General features: G+C 38.7%; 1 protein-coding gene across 3 annotated transcripts in view; it reads right to left on the bottom strand.

Annotated features, from left to right (window-relative positions):
• Positions 1 to 21,027, bottom strand: part of CNTLN (centlein) — a 218,735-nt gene that overhangs the window by 19,572 nt on the left and 178,136 nt on the right. The gene's annotated exons all lie outside the window — the stretch shown is intronic.

Consider the following 21,027-nt stretch of genomic DNA (forward strand, 5'->3'; position numbering starts at 1 on the left):
GAGGGGTTTTGGCGAAGGATTTGCAGTGCCTTCAACAACTTCAGCTCTGACTTTTACCATTCCTCCTTTCTACCTCTCCCCACCCGCACCCCCGCATGGTGTTCCTGGGGCGGGGGGGCATTCTCACATTATTATTCTCCCCCCCTTCCACTCGAGCATGTCGCCTTCAGCACGACTGTTGCACACCAGGGCTGGAAGGCACCTTTAAACCAATCTCACCACTCCAGAAATCAGTTTATAAGCAAAGCAGTTTATTGAAGGATAAATGTAAAGCTTCAGCAAAAATGGGTAAAGATAAAAGACTCAATATAAAGTTTAGTCCTTATAAAACAAAAAACTTGAAGAACCTGGAAAGCAATAATGCATAAGTCCAAGGTATATGTAAAATCTTAAAACTGGAGTGTTTGTCAAAGCACAGCAACCAAGAAGATCAAAAGAACTCAGCAACTAAAACATAATTCCATAAGTACAGGGGACCAGGAAACAATCTTGATAACTTGAAGCATGAGTCCATAAATATAAACACACACAGGAAAACTTGAGGCTTAAGTCCATGAATGCCAGACACATGAGAAAACTTGAGAGGAAACATGACGCATGAAACATGAAATCTAAACGTTGACTCCTCTGAGGTACAACACAATCAGACCTCCTTTATACCTAAGAAACTATGGTGTATTCCCTGAGAGCTTTCTGCAGGGCCTCTTCTCGTTAGCAGGCGCTGGGAATAGTGCCTCCCTTCGCTTTCTTGTCTTTATTGACAAATTGCCCTCCTTCTATATATACCAGGAGAAAAAGGGGAAGAACCAGGGGGAGACACATCTGCAATTTCCACATTCCAATCAGAGAGTGACCTAGGCTCAGGCCTAGAAGCCTCTAACTCTGGCTCCAACTGCAAATCCAATGCTGACCCATAATTCCCAGAATCCCCAGCCTGCTTCTGCATAACCGCCAGTTTGGATGACCACCACACACCATGCCCCACCCCTCCCCTTTCAAATGCCTCTTTTGGTATATTACTCAGCTCTGCTTTAAAGCCTGTCCATCCTGCGCAACTCTGGTCCCACGTCTCCCCATGCAGAGAAGGAAGGAAAGAGCAGCCCCATGCAGAGAAGGAAGGAAAGAGCAGCCCCATGGGGTTTTTACCGCCTAGACTAGCAATGGGGGGAGGTGGGCCAAAGGAGGAGTTGCATGACCCCTGGAATACCAGATTGAGCCTTCTAGGGGGCATGATCCCCAGGTTGAGAACCACTGAACTAGAGCATAGATGGGAGGATTCTACTTAATTGTCCAATACTCATTTTACCTGACCTAATCACCAGCAACCAGAAAGAAGAATAACATTCAATTGAGATATATATGTGCTGGGAATGAGACCAATCTCAAAATCTGTCTGTCTCTCTATCCGTCTATCTATTCACATGCAGTGAGGAATCTGTACAAGGACCAAGCAGCAACAGTAAGAACTGACCACGGAACAACAGACTGGTTCAAGATTGGGAAAGGCGTACGGCAAGGCTGCATACTCTCACCCAACCTTTTTAACTTGTATGCAGAACACATCATGCGATGTGCGGGGCTTGAGAAATGTAAAGCTGGGGTGAAAATTGCTGGAAGAAACATTAACAACCTCAGATATGCAGATGACACCACTCTGATGGCCGAAAGCGAGGAGGAGCTCAGGAGCCTTCTAATCAAGGTGAAAGAAGAAAGCGCAAAAGCCGGGTTGCACTAAACATCAAAAAAACCAAGATTATGGCAACAAGAATGATTGACAACTGGAAAATAGAGGGAGAAAATGTGGAGGCCGTGACAGTCTTTGTATTTCTAGGAGCAAAGATGACTGCAGATGCAGACTGTGGCCAGGAAATCAGAAGACGCTTACTTCCTGGGAGAAGAGCAATGTCCAGTCTCGATAAAATAGTAAAGAGTAGAGACATCAGACTGGCAACAAAGATCCGCCTAGTCAAAGCCATGGTATTCCCTGTAGTAACCTATGGATGTGAGAGCTGGACCTTAGGGAAGGCTGAGCGAAGGAAGATAGATGCTTTTGAGCTGTGGTGTTGGAGGAAAGTTCTGAGAGTGCCTTGGACTGCGAGAAGATCCAACCAGTCCATCCTCCAGGAAATCAAGCCCGACTGCTCATTGGAGGGAAGGATACTAGAGACAAAGTTGAAGTACTTTGGCCACATCATGAGGAGACAGCAAAGCCTAGAGAAGACAATTATGCTGGGGAAAGTGGAAGGTAAAAGGAAGAGGGGCCGACCAAGGGCAAGATGGATGGATGGCATCCTTGAAGTGACTGGACTGACCTTGAAGGAGCTGGGGGTGGTGACGGCCGACAGGGAGCTCTGGCGTGGGCTGGTCCATGAGGTCACGAAGAGTCGGAGACGACTGAACGAATGAACAACAACGACATCACATTAACAATAGACTAAGCTGTGCTCTAGGCTTACCATTGCTACATGCCATGCAACATTTGAGCCCACCAAAAATGTAAACATTCTGTTACAGAATTAAGGACATGGACACAGGATTTGCGACACAGGGACAAAACAATACTTACTGCTGCTTTCCTTGCTAGATTTACAGCAATAGATGGTAATGTTGCCAACCACACTATGGCTATCACTTAGTCATAAGCACCTCTAACTGAATACTGGATTGCAGCCCAAATGACTAATCACCAAACAGGACTTTAATAACTCATACTCTACTGATTTTTTCTCCCTTGCGTTGGATTCTCATGGTAACAGTAAAAATTATCCTCAGTGTTCCCCTTCCATCAGAGCCACAAGGGAAACATTGCAGTGTTCAATATGTTTTTAATTTTGGTAGCAAATAATTAAATGGCAATGGAGATAGAAGTCTTTACAATGGAAGTTCAAATATGTTTGAGTCTCATGATCTATTTTCCCACCAGAGTACTACAGAAGATTGAATTCCCCCTGTGAAAACCTACCAGTTCAATCCTTCTTAAGTAGCTAATAAGTTCAATGCTGAGTATGTAAGGGAATGATCAAACAGTTTCATAAGTCGTACTAACTCATATTGATATGATGGAAAAGAGCAAGAACCACATAAATAACACAGAATTGCTGGGTAGGTTTACAGAGATCGCACCTGAAATATTCAGCCAGCTTTAACCCTGTTTCATTCAAGACCAAATATTATGAGTTAGTTGAAAACATTGGCTTCATACTGCAAACAAATAACCAAATTCCAATTAAAGAACAAGTAAAGTGGCTCATGTTAAAAGCAGCAGTGTGCAAGAAGAGTTTGTTATTTTGTGGAGATGAGATATATAGTCAGGTGTTATCTGAATGTATGGCAATTTCCTATTTACTGCTAAGAAATTGCTCTGAAAGTAACAATTACCCTGTAGTGTTAGTGCCAGAAAGTTAACACTGCTCTCCAGAACTGTCCCTGCAGACAGTAATAGACTCATTGCAATATAGGGTTTCCCTTAGGACTTTAGAACCAGGGGTATGGAGTGTTTCTCATCATTTTCTACCTTAAATGTAAAGCAGCCATGTATATGTGTGAAGAGAGCGAAAGTAATAAATGATTCCCTTGCATAAAACATTGAAACACATATAAAATTGATTCCAGTAACATGAAGCTTGTTTATTGGTGCACCAGGTAAAGTACTTTGCTCTCTAGTCTTCAGTGTATTCAAAACATGTTCATTAGAGGGCAATTGGAGAAATGTATTTGAAATGTTTCTAAAGAGATTTCTGTAATTTTAAAATCTATTTATTATTTTCCCTTATACACTTTACAATCTGAGATTTGGGTAATCTGGAATCAATAGTTACAATGGTCTACTCTTATGATAATTTTCCTAATACATCTTGAGAATAGCTTGTTTCTGTTATCTTGGCAGGTTATCAACTGTTAGCCTGGAAAAAAGAGAAATAATATGGGGGGATAAGCAGCAAAAGAGAGAGAGAAGGCAATAATGGTCTAATAAATGTATGGAAAGGGTCAACAAAAGAAACTGGAAACCTCTCCATCTACTCCATCAATTTTGTGGCTGTGAAACCACTGTGTACTTTTTCTTCTTCACTTTGCATTGCCTTTCCGCACTCCTGCACTAATGAATTATAGTTACATTTCTCAAGATATGAAGGCATTGAAGAAGGTGTCCACACTATGAAATGAATGCAGTTTGAAACCACTTTAAGTGCCATGACTTTATGCTATGGAATTAGGGGATTTGCAGTTTAGTGAGGCACCAGCATTCTTTGGTAGATAAATCTAAAGATATTATAAATCTGCAATTCCCCTGATTTCATAATGCTGAGCCACGGCAATTAAAGTGGTGTCAAACTGCATTTATTCTATAATGTACAGCAGGGATTCTTAATCTTTTTTGGTTCCATAGACCATTTTTCCAGTAACGTGAAAACCACCAACCCTTTCTCGCAATGTAGTGGTAGACAGTTTTATGATGCTCAACATTGGTATGGCTTTAAATTTTAGAATGATTCAAAAATTATCTTTTACAACTGTCTTACAATTTCAAATCCTAATCTCCTTCTGTTTTTTACCTATTCTGTGTTGCCAAATAGTTGGCCAACTACATCTTACAATAATTTTTATACAGCAGGACTGTGATCATGTTTGATCAAGTGTGGGGTTTAACAACTACTATAATTTCAAGGTATGGAAGAGTGTAAGCAATTTTTGAGATATAATACAACTTTAATGTGACGTGAAATGAATACTCCTCCAATTTATTGTATATATCTATCAGAGAGAAAACATCAGTTCAATCTCATAGATCCTTGAAAGCTTAAGAGGAACCCAAAGAGTTCTGGATATTTGTAGCTTGGACATACTACACTTGTATGTAGTACATATAAGATTCTGAACTGATGTTCCACTACGTATAAAGAGATATTATCACAGCCATTAGTATTTGAACATGCAACTTCAAATTAGACAGTAAGACTTACTATTTATTTATTTATTTATTTATTTATTTATTTAAAACATTTATATTCTGCCCTTTTGACCTCGAAGGACACTCAGGGTGGAGCACATGATATCATTAGATGCATACATAAACATTAAAAATATTTGTCTCGATATTAAAATAGACTGTTTAAAAACCGTATTCATAATCTGTGTCTAATTTAATATGGTCATTATGGAATGGTAGGAGAGCAATCCACCCCACGTGCCAACAATCAAACTGTTAAAGAACATTAAATGCTAATCAAGGTGGCCACTGCAACATTCACACATGCCTCAAGCAGACAAGAGCTCTTTCTCCCACCCTAGACAGATGGTTTCCAACAGACCCCTAAACCTCTGAGGATGCCTGCCATAGATGTGAGCAAAACATCAGAAGAGAATGCTTCTGGAACATGGCCATACAGCCCAGAAAACTCACAGCAACCCAATCAAACTGTTGTATTCAGTTATTTGTCATTAGGACCCCCTCCTTCCTCTGTCAGTTAAATTATCTAGCCCAAATCTTCTGCCAAAAGTGGCCGATGCTGATTTATACTTACCCAACTTATAATGTCTACTAAAGGTAATTGGCTTTGACCAGCCAGTTGCCTCACAAGTGTCTTGCAATGATATAGCATAGGGAGTGCAAGCTATATTTAATGAGGGCACGCTGACTGTGGTTTGGGCTTGTTGATGTAATCATAGTGCAAATGAATACATGCCTTGATCCATCTAGCAATCACCATCTTTCATATCCTCTGGCCTAATGTATGTGAATTAAATGATACAAATAAAGTTTCTTTTTGTTTAAATTGTGCCGTTCTCTTTAAATAAACTTGAACCTCTCTCCTACAAGAGTATGCAGTCATAGCACTCCATCTAATTCAGAATTACATGCAACACTGATGCTTGTTACTTTGGAGCAGTGTTTCTCAAACTGTGATCCTCCAGGTGTTTTGGACTTCAGCTCCCAGAACTCTCAGTTTACTAGCTGTTAAGAATTATGGGAGTTACATCTGGAGAAGCAGTTTGAGAAACTCTGCTTTGGAGAATTCAATAACAATTCATTTTTTAGAACATATTGCAAACATGGTTTGTCTCTGGTATTTCTACTAGATATATGTATTCGGGGAAAACCTTGTCTCGTTTAGTGTCCCAGCCCCGATCCATTTTTTGTAAGCCTCCCAGGCTTTAGGGAGGCTTTTGTGTTGAGCAGATTTTTGTGTTTAATGCTTCCGAATAAACAGAAGACATGAAAGAAACAGTAGAAACAAAATGTGCACGCATGTCTCATCTCTACCTTCTCACTATTTGACATACTGATGCCAAAATAGTTTCAATCACCCCTGGTAAGTAACTCTGTATCTCTAAGGCTCTCCTTTCAAAACCTAAGCAGTTGAATCTAACCATTATGGATCCTGGCTTAATATAACTGATCATTTGGGCAGCCTCCAATGAGGTGCTACCAACTGGGGGTATGGAGAGTTGCTTTTCATTTTCTGTCTTAAATGTACACCAGCTATGTATATGTATGGAGATAAAGAAAGTGGAAATCATGACATCCTTAGCCAAAATGATGCTATCAACACTACTGATACCTTGGGAGATCGTCAATGAATAACAAATGCTATAGCCTTATTTCAGAGGAAAGAACCTCTGATTATTCCTTGCCCAAGAAAACCCTATCAAATGTATGGGGTTGCCGTAAGTTAATAGATAATTTGATCATCTGAAGGCATATACACACACTCCACTAAATCTATTGTGCCAATAGGTTTTCACTTAGTGTAGTAATACTATGCATTGTCGGTGTGGGTGGTAGGGATGTCAATACGCTAAATGTACAATTTTTAAATAAAAAATGAGATAATGATGAAAAGTCCCCATTTTACTTAGATGCGATTAATCCAAATTAAATGAATACTAGTTAATTAATTTCAAATCCCATATGAATTAATATTAATTAATCTAATCTTGAATTCCAACTCTCTCTCAATATTTAACCAGTTGGGAAAAACAAGATGCGAGAACAATCGCTAGCAAGGGTAAAATATTTCTGTTCAATAGCAGGGGCCCTGTTAGAACAGGATGTTCACTTCCCCCTCTCAAGGAAAACTAGCAGAGACAGGCTGTTCACCTCTTACCTTGTGTGGGGAAACTGAAATGCCCCACCCCTGAACTATGATGTAAAATCAAGTGTAAAGCACAAAGTGCTCACTGAAAAAAATATTTTTAAGAGAGGAGGGGAGGGGGTGGGGGGAGAAAATCTAAATATAATTTTTGACCTGAAAAATGAAAGGATTTTAAAAAACTACACACTCCTTGTGTGAGAGCAACCTTATACTGGAAATTAGGTAATTTTAAAGAGGCAGAGCTCTGCTTACACTGCAACACCCACAGTGGGGTATGCCAACTGCACTGTCAGAATAACCTCAACAAAAGGAAGAGGCATTATCGTATTGTAGTCAATACACCTGAATTTTTTCTTAAAGGGTTTCAGCTCCCAAGAATCTTAAACCGCTCTCAACAACTTAGAAATCAAGGTCACACTTTTATTGACCTTGCCTGATATTCTCTCAGAAAATACATTTTGACTATTAGCTAAAGTCCGCTAACATTTTGTTCAGCTTTGTCTGTCTGTGCTTTGATCTACTGGCAACTAATAAATTAAGAACAGCTACTCTTGTTCAGCTACTCTTGCGGAGGACAGACCTTTGCACTAAAACTGCCAGCGTTTCACACTGTGGAGCATTTGTATAGTAAGCACTGTTTTTTCTGAGTTACAGCTGAATGAGGAGGGCAATTTGATGTTAACAAGACATAAAACCAGGGCTCCGAAAAAGGTCTATAGAATTCAACTTTTGCAAATGATTCCGGATGCTATGGACTGGAGTATGTTTTGTATTGCATGAATCCCTATCAGGGTTTTATCAGAGATTATTCAAGAAGAAATGTGAAAATACTATTTACTTTTAAAAATGTCTATGATATTCTCCAACTAAACATAATGTCCAAGACAATTAATAATGTCATAAAAACAAATCAATTAGCAATAAAACACATTAGATTAAAGAATGAATGTATGATTACAGTTGTCCAGAAGAAGAAAGCAAAATAACTAACTAAATTACATGTCGAGCTATAGTGTAGGTAAGTTTTCAAAACCTGGAACACTAATTTGAAAATAATATATAAACAATAATACAATAAAAAGGCTGAGAAGCAAAGAGAAAAGACAAAGGAAAACCCAGAACCCAGTCCTACAACATGTATGTTAAGGGTTTGTACTGCACAGAAGAGGTAACAGGTGAAAACAGGTGCCAAAGATGGGGCAGGGACTGGATCAATTGCAATAGGTCCTGGCAAATGATAAACAATGCTGCTTGGCCTCTTCCTATTAAAACATTTCACTTACAAAAGCATTTCAGCACAGAATATCCTAGTTATTCAAAAAACAAAAAAACAAAAAAAAAACAAAAAAAAATCAGGTTGCATTCCTCTGATTCAAAAAGCTTGGGACCAGAACTTTTTGTTGTCGTTGTCGTTATCGTTATCATCATCATCATCATCATCATTAAATCCAAGTAGCATACTGCGTGTACTATACTTGTGAGGCTGGTGGGGAAGAGATGTGAGATACCTGGATTTGTGGCAAACAGTATACAGTGTTCCCTCACTTATTGCAGGGTCTCTTTTCCAGGTCCCCCCACAATAAGTGAAAAACAGTGATGTAGGGACGGTCCTCTTTCCCCCTCCCTCCCTCCCTCTCTCCCCTTGCACACCAAGGGGAAGGAAAGAAAGGAAGCAAGCCCTCATCCTCCTCCTCCTTCCCCACTCGTGGCGCCATACAATGCGCAGGACCATAAAGAGTCAGGGCCTTGTTTCCAAGTCACTTTTCCTCATGGCCAAGAAGCTGACCAGGGACCTCAAGGCTGTCAAGTATGTGGAATGCTCCGCCCTCATGCAGAAAAGCCTCAAGAGTGCAGTTGACGAGATGATTCTGGCAGCCTTGGAGCCTCCGGAGCCGAAGAAGAGCTGAGTTTCCAAAAAAAAAAAAAAAAAAAAAAAAAGGGGGGGGGGAGAAAGAACTCGGGACCCAGCTGCGCCTGCTCGGTCCGCCCTGCCTCTGTTTGCCCAGTCTCCATGGCAACGAGGCTGGCCCAAAAGCTTCTGCCTTTATGAGTGTGATAAAGCTGAAGCAGTTCTTGCTGCGATACTACCCTCCCGGTGTGGAATAATAGAGAAGGTTAATCAAGCCGGATGGGGAAACTTGGGTGTGAGGGGAAGGGATGGAAGTTGGGGGCAAGCTGGTGTGCATCTACTCTGTGGAATTAATGTAGTTTAATACCATTATTAGCAGCCCTCTTTGGAAGCAAGCCCTCCTCCTCCTCTTCCCCATCCTCCCTCCCCGCAAAACAGTGAGACCGCAAAAAGCGAACTGCAAACTAGCGAGGGAACATTGTACTTGGATTCCTGTCACTCATAGATCCCCAGTCTCTCTCCAGCTTTGAGAGTTCTACAAAACAGAAGTAGTGAACAAAGGAGATGCAAGGTTTAATTTCCTGGTTTGTTTTTTAGGCTGGTAACTATAATTTGAACCTATTTAATTATGGGTTTCCAAGTTTAATTATAGCTCATCACAAGGGCGGGAAATACATTAATGTGTAAGGTAAAGCTTTCCCCTGACATTAAGTTTGGTCGTGTCCAACTCTGAAGAGCGGTGCTCATCTCCATTTCTAAGCCGAAGAGCCAGTGCTGTCCGTAAACATCCCCAAGGTCATGTGGCTGGCATAACTGCATGGAGCGCTGTTATCTTCCCACTATTGATCTACTCACATTTGCATGTTTTCAAACTACTAGGTTGGCAAAAGCTGGGGCTAACAATGGGTACTCACCCTGTTCCCCAGATTCGAACTATTGACCTTTTGGTCAGCAAGTTCAGCAGCTCAGGGTTGAACCCACTGTTCAAGTATATGTAAATATTGCTAAATTTCTATTGGTAATACCACTCACTTTCTGACAAAACAAAGGGGGAAATATGTCAAAAATATTATCATCCACTGCAAAGAAACCTAAACAAGAACATGTCCACGTTAACTGAAGTCCATGAATTCGGTTCTGATGTAAGACTGACTGTTCGGGTGTCACAGCAAAATAGGCATAATGTTAAGAGGAGGATTTCACATGGAAGGACCTCTTTCCATGTGGAACTCATCTCCATGCCAGCACTGAGTTTCTAGATAGTATAATTCTGGCATAAGGAGAAGGTCACCACATAGGATTTACAAATTATTCCAGCAATCTGTGGAAAGTACAATTGGTTACACAAAGGAAGAGGAACGTTTGGAAATTATTGCCTTCCATATTCTGCTAGAAGACATCTGTCAGCTGAGTATTCATCACTAGATGTACTACTAAACGATATCATGCTACCAGATAATCATGACTGGGATCTAAAGACCCACCAGTCCAATCCCTTCCTAATCACTCTCCCGTTCAAACCCCTGTGAAAGAAACTCTGTGGAGCAGTCTATCACCATCTTGAAGAGTGATGCTCCATGGAAATGCTGCTGCTGCTGGAAGAGAAAGCTATTTTTAAAACACTTGTATGAATAGTGTATCTTTGTCTTCATATAGGTCTCCCTGGATTCTAGTTTATGGAAGAAGGTTTTCAGCTTGCCTTTGTTACTGAATAAAAGCATGATGTAACTATGTAGCTGCTTTCAATGCAATTTTGCTGGGCTTGTTAAAACAATATTCTACTCAATTTTTGTGCTGCAGTGCCTAGAAAGATTCAGGTGAATATGAAAAAACCTAAGTTCAAAAATAATCTCATTCTTGATAGTTGAACGGTAAAAGTAACAGCTTTTCTGGTGATTATTTATGGCTATTAAAATATATTAGTGTCAATAAAAGTTGAGTTTCATATACTAGCTTGTGCCATTAATGTAAGTCCAGATTTTAGGTAATAATTTTTAAATATCAATCCTCTTGCTACAATGTTTTGCAAAGTGAGCACCATAAATGATTTTAATGCAAAAAACCCCCCAAAAATATGTACTTTTATGTATCACATGCTTTTGTGCAGTTAGATGCTGATATAAATGAAAGATGTGAAGCTTAGTCATTATGAAAATATATTTCGGCCACTATTCTTCAACATTAATTATTTACTCATGTCTAGATAGGATTCCATTGTAATCTGAATCCAATTCATAGTAGCAATTCCTAGAGTAAACCCATTGAATAAATAGCTAGATGATATATTAAATTCCATTGTGTCAAGGTCTATTTTACATGTATTCTAGTCAGTTAACAAAGTAGATGTGTTCCTGGGCTTTACGTATTTAATGGAAACTTTGGTAGCAGAGGTAGAAATATTACAAAAAGAATAGAAATAGAAAAGTTTAATAGGCTTCAGCAACTTTTTAGTTCAAGCAGACATTATTTACTTGTGAAATAAAATGCATAGGGCAGGTAAACTGTGCATAAGCAAACAAAAACAGACTTCATCGGATGGTCTTCAGGCTCCATTTCTATGTGCTTGGGAAACAGAGCCTCACGGGAGGCCCATGGAGGCCATCAGATGGCATAAAGACACTTCCGGTGGGACTCCGTGGTGCCCTGCTTCCCAGGCACATGGGAACGGAGTCCAAAGACCTCTATCAGGAATCAGGTGTCAATCAACTGATAGAGAATTTGAAAGCATCTTCCAAAATGCTTCCCAGGATGATTTATGATGATGGTGATGATTATGATGATTTGCTTTCAAAGGCTTCACTTTTATTATAATTTCTATGTTGACGACAAAACAAATTCCTTTTCCCCCTTCAACATGCTAGGGTAGCTGGTGAGACACACTAATTCGCTTTCTCCATTTCACTTGCTTATACTTTTTCACCTATGGTCAGTAAGTGATTCTGAAGGCAGCTATTTATCTTGCCTCTTGCATGTAAGCACATACAGTTATAGCAGGATCACCTAGAATAGACCCAAATCAAGCTTTAAGGCATTGTTTATTGCATCCTTCCACACAGATGTAAGACAAGAAAAAGGAGGCTAGGCTTTGTAAAAATGAGTTGCTTTGTCGAATATTTGTTAATTGAGCTCTGTCTGTAGTTTTGAGTCTGTTTTAAAAAAAATGACTATATGCATTGCATCTCTGATCTCTGTGTTTTACTGTATTAAGTATCATGTAAACATGTTAATAATAGTTTTCCATATATATATATATTAGCTCACCTTCATCTCTTGGCCATGGTAGCTGGTGAATTCTGCAAGTCCAAGACATAATTCTCCAAAGTCTGAGCATAAGGAATTACTTCTTCTGCCAAAGTGCTAGGATTGAGACTAGTTCTGTCACTATAAGGGCTTGTGTATGTTGAATTCAACAAGGCACTATGTCAGCGCTGATTAGAACCTACTCCAGCAGGATGATTACTCAGTCTTATTCAACCTGACTTCTTAGCTAATATTATGCAAAAGGCTATAATACAGACTAGTATGATACTAACTGAAACGTTTCATTAAATATACCAAAAAGAAAGATCTTAACAACCACTAACAACATAGGTTTCAAAATCTGTAGCTTGTAAGTAACGTAGCTTTTTGTTCTTTTTTTGTGAATAACTTGCCATGCTCCCCTTTCTTCTGAAACTGTATCTCACTTTTATCATTCATTCTTTCAATGTAATGAAATACCCTAAAATAGAATTCAGTGCCAAATTTGACTTATTAAATATTATACATGTGCAACATACAGCCACTTTGAGTTTCGAAGCCAATTTCAGTCTCATTTACGAGAGGAAAGAGGGGTATAAATAAATATAATAATAAAAGTAATAATACAGCAATATGGATGATTTTAAAAGAAGATATTTTAAGTTGCTATGTTTTTAAATCCTTTTATCATGAGCAAATCCTGTCTTTGTATGGCTGTTGAAGAACACTAGCCTTGAAAGTATGCCACAAACATCCATGGTTTTGTAGAAAGATTTTGAGATATTTTCTAGAGGATGTGCATTGTCTGGACCCCGATATACCTTACCATTTCACTGCAGTGAGAAATATGACCTACATATATCCAGCAGTTGCATGCAGCAGGGAGAATCAAAGGAGTCAAAATGCCTTCCTTTACAAGGTTCTCACTTTTATGCTGCCATCTCTTGAGAAAAATCCATGTTCCCATGATCATTTCTGTTGATGAGTATCAACCCATTTTGTGTCACTGCCAATCATTTAAAATGATTGTCCTCAAGCAGAGAACACCAATATCTACCAAATTTCTTAGATTCTAAAACACCATTTATTACAAGGCACACACTAATTTCAGTACTACCAACAAGAAAAAGGCTTTAGTTTATCTAAACGAAAAAGTACCCAGGAGTAAGACACACTCCGTTTTTAGAGACACTTATATCGGGGTGAGGGGGCGGGGAAGTGCATCTTAGAATCAAAGAAATACAGTATGTCAGGTTGGGTAGAAGCAAGAAATAATGACCAATAGTAGTTGCCCCTGTAGTGGTTTCCACAGTTAAACCTGTCCTGTCTTGTTCTACATCAGACCTTGGCAGCATTTTAACCTGAATCCTGGCTCTTTCATTCTTCCTTTTTGTCTACCCCTCTCCATGTGTCTTTACATTCTTCATCTTTCAAATCTATTTTAAAGATTTATGAACAGCATTTTCATTTCTTCACTTAGCTTTACAGGCCAGTTAGAAGGATAACGCAGTCCTGGTCAAATTGCTATTTTCAATTAAATGCAAAGTCCCTGGGTTGAACTTTTAGCTTTTGATCACGTCCCTTTGAAAAACTAATATTTCTGTGACAAAAATTATAATTGTCAAAAATGCAATAACACTACCAACCCCACCCCACAGACAAAACAACATTTTTTCACTACTTCACATTCTGTAGTCCTACACATTTGCTGGAAAAAGGGAAAAACTGCAAATATTTAAACTGGTTTTTTTTTAAAATCTGGGAGAACACCTCTTAAGGGTTCTCCAGCCAGACTATATGACCATCTTCTCTTGAACACTAATCACAGAATTGTACTTGAGGACCTAGAGCAGTGGTTCTCAATCTCCCAATGTTTTGGACTTCAATTCCCAGAAATCTTAATAGGTGGCAAACTGGCTGGGATTTCTTGGAGTTGTAGGCCAAAACACCTGGGGACCCACAGGTTGAGAACCACTGACCTAGAGATTCTTAGAGAAATGTTTTTTCTTGAAATCTCTAGAGCCCCACCATTTAATGCAGCTTGAAGCTAGTTTCAAACTGCAACAGTTGGACAACAAACTCCTTCAAAAGCATATGAAAGACAGCCCTTAATGTACATCAGTGCTCTGTGGTTTGTGTGATTACCATGCAGGCCTCAAACCGGTTTCAAGATTTTCTATGTAATCCATAAGAAACCACTTCTTTTAATATCGGTTTGAAACTGCATTAAATCGTCAGTGTAGACTGGGCCTTGATCCTCCACAGTATGACCAGATAATTTTGGCCAGACAGTCACATTGGAGGAGATTGAGATTTCTCGAGAGAACTTGAATAATTAAATCTCCAAAATCTCAAATATGGATGTATGATTGTATAACCAAAGTCTCTTTCAAGATCAGAGCAAATATTTTTTTATCCCACTTGCAAAAATATGTGGAAAATTGACAAAATTGAACGTCAATTTTGCTTTGAATAGACCTGTAGCTATTGACAGGATTTACTAGTCATAGTTAATTATTGATTTCAAAGAACACAATCTAGGTAGAAATAACAATAAGAGCCCTATATTTCTACATTAAATCAGTTCTATAAATCGCAGTATGGTTCTATATTGGTTATAGTGATTAGGTCTACAGACACTTTCCCTATTACAATTATGATAGTGGCTGTTAGATATATATTTCACCCATTGCCATTTGGCCGGAATGAATCAATAATGTCTTTATTTTTCTGTATTTCAGTATAAGTTAAAAGATTTTTAAGTATTCTAAACAATGTAGTATCCATACTTAATTTTTACACACCAAATGGGAAAATATGATATATGTTTCCCGATTATAAACTCAGTTTAATTTCCCAAATAGCAAAGTTTTGTATTCATTGTCTGTCCCAATGTCCACATTATACATAACTCCTAGTGCACTGTATACAGCATGTACCATATGCTATCGCTAAACAGTGAGAAGTCAGCCATTAATTTCATTCATTAAAATCCACAGAGCCCGTTATTCGGTTTACAGTCTAACAGATATTCACTGTCACCATTCAGGCCTCTGATTCAATTTGTCTAAATCTCATCTGAAGAGTGATCCTGATGGTCAATTAATTTAATCACCAGTTTCTTTTCAGAACCATCAACTGGGGCTGTTTCTTAATAAAGCCTTGTTACTTGCCCAGTCACCAAAAGAAGCTTCTCAGTTTAAAAAAAAAAGTAATCAAATCATGTAAATAGAGAAGCAGCAAGATTTGGAGAATGTGTTCACTTAATTTTCCAGCACAACTAAAAGTGTTTAAGTTATCACATATAATCTGCGATAGACTAGCAAACTCACTAACCACTTTGGTGTAAATGTGTTATTATGTATTATTTTCCAGAAACATACTGAGAATTTTAAAAAGTGAATAAATGGAGTGAACACTTGTGTTTTGGTTTTCTATTGTTCCCACGTGGAGTTTATTTCCCATTACCAGTAGCTTTAGATTTGTTGGTGCAATGGTATGTGTGAGTATGTGCCTTTAAGTCACCTGTTGACATGTCAACTCCCTGAATTTCATAGGTTTTTCATAGGAAAGGAACACTCAGAAATAGCATTGCCACTTCTTTCCTAAAAGCACCTGATATTTATTGGGGATTGCTCATCAAATACGTTTCTAGCAAAATTGTTACATAATGTTTACCTCCTGCTGAGCCAGTGTGAGATAAAAAATCAGGAAGCTCCGCTTTTCAATAGTCTATCCATGGTATTAATCAAATATTTCTAAATAATCTAAGTTAACTGGAAATACAGATCCATCAACTTAAATTAAGCATGATGATTAAATTATATGATAGTAAAGGTTTTTAGCAACTACATAGTACTCTTATATCCCAAACAAAAATCCAATGATTTGGAAGAATATTTTAAATACACATATACGTAAAGACATAGCACAGGAAAAAAGAGCAAAATAAAGTTAAAAGAATTATGATCAAGTAGGGAAAGTGTACAGTGCTTTGCAAATGCATATAAAATACTGCTACACTCTTAAGGCACATAATTGTTTAATAAAAATGTTTCCACACTAGTTTTAATTTTTATTTTTAATTTTTATAGTTTTAATTTTTATAGATTGCAGGACAAAGTAGAAAGTTATGGTCAATTAGCTACAAAATATGTAAGTAAGCTATGTACACATTTCAATTGGCAATGCACAATTAAACTTTCAATTATTATTTTTAAGATTTCACTATCCCATAATAAGTAATGAGAAAAGAAGGAGAAATATATCAAAGTGTGAAGAAAAATCCTGGCAGCCTCCTAGGAAAAGATAGAGATAGTATTGAGTGTACTTCAAAGAAGGAGGTGGTGGGTGTGGGAGGGACCCGAGCACTGCCTCATTGTGTTAACTCAGTTTCCTTATGTGTGGCTTTTGTGTGAAATGTATAAAGTAGAGGATTGATGTGATTTACATTGCACAGGTTATAGTGCCACTGAAATTGAGAGTTGGGAAGATTTTCGGCTCATATCTTTTCAGTAACACGCTATGAGAGACAAATGGTTTCAGAGGACTTTTCTTGCATAAATATTTAGCAACTAGGTGAATGTCAATAACAGCTGCTCTGTTCATCATCAGTATTTGACATTCAGACCGCATCTTTATTTTCCCCTAGTTCATCTACTCGGCACAACAGATAAACTGTTTTTATCCCAAACATTCTACGAAATGCATACTGACGCACTTCTGATATTTGCAGTTTGCAATAAGAAAATTATTAATCTTTGGTTAAATAGAATGAGGCAGTTTTCACAATAACATGAGACACATGAAAGTAGTTGGTGTTTTCCAATGGATAAGAATGTTGAGGAGCTGGAATTACACCTAGGAAGGGCTTTAGGACTTGGTGGAACCTTCATGACACGAGGGAATGCTGAACATGCCGCATGTTCCAAAGGTGATCTCTTAAAAAGCCATTGGAAATGGCCAATGACAGAGCCATTGTGATGGACAGACTGAGGGAACTATGGAAGAGGTGAGTTGAATAATATTGGTTTTTGAGAAGGCACCAAACAGAAAGCAGTGGCAATTTCATAATGCCTAGCTGCTTGCAATTTATATCAAGGAAGTTTGAAACAGCACATATAGCAATCTTATTCTCTTACTATACATCCTTATATATCCAAATTGATTCAAACTAGAGGGATGTATCAGTAGGCTTAGGGTGGGGCACTGCCTGAATATCAAGCAAAAAAGTGGGCACTAGAAACAATATCATACAAAAGCTAACTAGCACAAACTGGGAATCACAACCAGATACAGTGAAGACATCTGCCCTTGCACTTTGCTACTTTGCTGCTGAGTACACATGCGCAGTGTGGAACTCATCTCTCCATGCTAAAACAGTGGATGTGGCTCTTAATAAGACATGCCGCATTATCACGGGGTGTCTGCGCCCTACACCACTGGAGAAATTACACTGTTTAGAAGATATAGCACCACCTGACATCCGCGGGGAAGTAGCAACCAATAGTGAAAGGACGAAGGCAGTGATATCTCCGGCCTATCCCCTGTTTGGATATCAGCCAGCACACCAACAACTTAAATAAAGAAATAGTTTTCTAAGATGTACAGAGACACTCACTGGAACACCTCAGCAAGCGAGAGTCCAAAAGTGGAAGGTTAAAACCTGGAACCTCAATCAATGGCTGATACCAAATGAGAGACTCCCTCCTGGGCTCACAGAAAACTGGGTGACTTGGAAGGCACTGAACAGACTGTGCTCTGGCACCACGAGATGCAGAGCCAGCCTTAAGAAATGGGGCTAAGAAGTGAAGTTCACAACATGCGAGTGTAAAGAAGAGCAAAACACAGACCACGTATTACAATGCAGTCTGAGCCCTGTCACATGAACAATGTAGGACCTTCTTATAGCAACAGCAGAGGGACTCCAAGTGGCCAGCTATTGGTCAAAAGACATTTAATAGAATGCCAAGTTTTCAAACTTTGTTTTTTAAAAATACAGTACAACTGTTTGGTTCGCTCCTAATATGATAATAAATAAATAAATAAATAATGCCACGGTGTGGTATCTTTTCTCCACTGAATGATCCTCAACTTATTCATGGGTCATATCAAAATCCTTTTGGCTCCAAACACTTGCCTTTGACTTATACATGAGGTCAAATTATACATGAGTATATATGACATATCAAAGATACTTTCCCTGATTCCACTTTCAAGAAGTGCAAGGAATTATCTGCCTTTCCAACCTGTTTTCTCTGAGATGATGACTCTGGAGTTAAAAAGTCTTTCCAGAGGAGGAGTACTTTCCAAATCCTGTAGGCATTACCTCAGACAAAAAGGTCTCCGCAATGAAAGTCATTCCATTACTTCAAGAATACAATGTTGAATGACATTAGTTATCCCAAATTCCATTTCCTGTGGTAACATTCCAACATATAGCAAAGTGAGCCACAGTTTCACTGAAATCTATGATATTTAGGGGAGCGTAACTGCCCTAGAAGTCTGCAAAGCATCATTCAAGTTATGTGCTTCCTGTTCTTTCTCCACAAGCAACTTAGCTGGTTTTCAGTGCCATGTACTTGATTGTGTCTTCATTACTGACTATCCTAAGTAGTAATTACCTTATTAGGTTGTCAGCAAGCAAGTTAATTTCACTTAGACATTATTAATTTTACTCCTGCTGGCAATTTCTTTTGAGCTACCTCTTGACAACTTGGCAGTGATATTTTTTTCATCTGAGGGGACAAATGGAACGATGATATTTTGGAGATGGTATTGGTTTGGAAAGCAATATTAAATGTTGATAGAGAGAAATGTTGATAGAGAGAAAAAAAAACTCCATTCCAGATTCTCAGACTATGTTAAACAAAAACAAAAAAAGTGCCATGACACTTATTGCTTTAAGTTGTGTTTAGATGAATTTTGTCTCTCCTGACTGTTGCTCTTTATTTGAGGAAGGGAGATGTTATTATGAACACCAGCCCCCAGAGTCGGACACGACTAGACTTAACATCAAAGAAACGGTATAATAACCACCCATCACCATGAAAATAATGTTATAAATATTTGTAAATTTGAGGTTTTCCCAGTATATCTTTCCTTGTGTATGGATGGTGCTGTTTCAGCTAAAACAGCACCATTCATGGAACTCCCGGTGGCACAGCGAGTTAAACTACTGAGCTGCTGAATTTCCTGAATGAAAGGTCAGTGGTTCAAATCTGGGGAGCAGGGTGAGCTCCCACTGTGAGCCCCAGCTTTGGCCAACCTAGCAGTTTGAAAACATGCAAATGTGAGTAGATCAATAGGCACTGCTTCGGCAGGAAGGTAACAGTGCTTCATGCAGTCATGCCAGCCACATGGCCATGGAGGCATTTACAGACAACGCAGGCTCTTTGGCATAGAAATAGAGATTAACACCAACTCCCAGAGTCAGACACGACTAGACTTCATGTCAAGAGGAAAACATTACCTTTACCCTATTCAGAGAATAAATTTGCAGTTAATATCTACAATGATACATATAAAAATATAAACAAGCAACACACCATTGTTCTGGCAGATTTCACACAGCCCTGCAATAAATTCCATCTCACAGTATAAAGTATCCTCTTATGTCTAGTTCTCTTGCTTCTATACTCATACTTTTTCCTTGACCTCATACCCAGCAAATTTTAATGACTCTGAGCCCGACTGAGGACTGCTGAGGCCATCAGAAGAATAGGAAACAGCAGGTGTACACTCTCCAGTGTGCCAAGAGCCAGCTTCAGCTGAGTGCTCCTTTACACCTTTCACTGCTCCAGGTATCAGAAGATACAAGAGCAGTAGTCCTTCCATCATCTTACATTCCAATTCTGTGACCTGGTAAAGTTTGTAAGAAAGATACTAATGCTTGAGTTCACTTATTTCCTCCTTCCTTGCAGTCCCTTTGCCATTATACCTTTGGAGCTTTAAGCTTGCAGGCAAGGACTGTTTCATTATTGACGTCCATAAGATGGTTTGGTCAAATAAGAGGATAAAAATGCTATAAAGAAGTAAACACATACACACTTCGTTGTCAAAGGTAAAAGAGGAGTTGAGCTTTCCAGGAGAACAAAGGGGAGGGAGGATTTAGCTAAATCAAGTTTGTAAGTAAATAAACTAAATCATGTCTAGTTTGATATCCAGCCTGGTCCTTTATAGTATATTCACTAGAGAAGATCCTGGTGTTCACTATTGGTTTGTATACAATGTGATGCACATATAATTTACATACCATTTTACATAGCCACCCAGAGTTTCATGATGATTAAGGTAAGCAACACCATTGGGAAAGAGAGTGTTCAGCCAAAAAAATCACACTTTTGCAAGAAAGTATCCTTCGAAATCATGGAAAATATGCACTAAAACTGAGTTTTAGTGCATATTTTCCATGGTTTTGAAGGATACTTTTCCATGGTTTTGAAGGATATAAGCCAATCCACTCAACCTTGAGTTAAACATAAAATAAGATTATCAGAGAATTGGGATAGTGTCCAAAAACTAAATATGTCTTTGGCTTTTATCTTGTTCTTTGCAAGCATCAAAGCATCAACACATGTAACAGAGTGTCTCAGTCCTTCTAAACAGCAAACTTTATATCAATAGTTTTCAAGCTCCAATCCTCCAGCTGTTTTGTACTTTAACTCACAGAAGTCGCTGCTAGCATAATCAATGACCATGGATTCTGGGACCTGACACCCCAAACATATGGAGGAACAAACATTGAGAGCCACCACTTTATATGCTTGATGGTCAACAAAAACTTAATGAATTCTGGATTCATGTGACCATTTACGTTAAGTAAACACGACTGACGTTATGTCA

The sequence above is a fragment of the Anolis sagrei genome, chromosome 2, assembly GCF_037176765.1.
Source record: "Anolis sagrei isolate rAnoSag1 chromosome 2, rAnoSag1.mat, whole genome shotgun sequence".
In the NCBI taxonomy this organism is placed as follows: Eukaryota; Metazoa; Chordata; class Lepidosauria; order Squamata; family Dactyloidae; genus Anolis; species Anolis sagrei.